Source organism: Oryzias melastigma, linkage group LG21 (genome assembly GCF_002922805.2).
Source record: "Oryzias melastigma strain HK-1 linkage group LG21, ASM292280v2, whole genome shotgun sequence".
Taxonomy (NCBI): domain Eukaryota; kingdom Metazoa; phylum Chordata; class Actinopteri; order Beloniformes; family Adrianichthyidae; genus Oryzias; species Oryzias melastigma.
Genome location: NC_050532.1, coordinates 4,606,129 through 4,606,806, shown reverse-complemented (window position 1 = coordinate 4,606,806; position 678 = coordinate 4,606,129).

Here is a 678-nt window from a genome sequence, read left to right as displayed (position 1 = left end):
AAGGTCGGAGCGAGACAAAGTGAGACTGATCGCATTTGGTGTCACTGATTGATCGCTTCGATTGATTTAGCAGCCCCATTGATTAGGGCTTAATCTATCGGTCCGTGCCTCTCGGTGCTCCAATTATCGGAGACTCTTCCTCTCCCCCCGCGCGCGCGCGTCTCTCCGCGAGCAGCTCGGCGTTTTGGCTCGGAGCCACGCTCGCCCTGCCGCGCCAGCCTGTAATTATCCCCGGTGAGGCCGCGCTAACGCAGCGTGGCGCGCCTGTGGGGAACCGGTTAGCCCTACAACACCGGCGGGGGCGCATGACTGTGCCTGCCAGTGTTCGTGTGCGTGTCATAAACGCACCGCATATTATTAAAGTGTGGAACAAAGCACAATCAGTCACACACACACACTGCGAAGAATGTGTGTTGCGAGATCTATTGATTGCACACGTGCGCGTACGCGCGCTTGAGTGCTCGGGCAAGTTTCTGCGTGTGTGAGTTGCAGTAAGCGATCCATAACGATCTGCAGGTGGATTGTGCTGATTAGTACCGGCTGCTGTGGACTGAGCTGCGTGCAAAGAGCTTCCTGCAATCTGAGCCTGCAGACCGTGAGCGCGCGCGTGCACGGGGTGGGTGCTCACTTTAAAAATAATATGTGTGTCGGGGTTTTTTGCGGTTTTCCCTTTGTTTT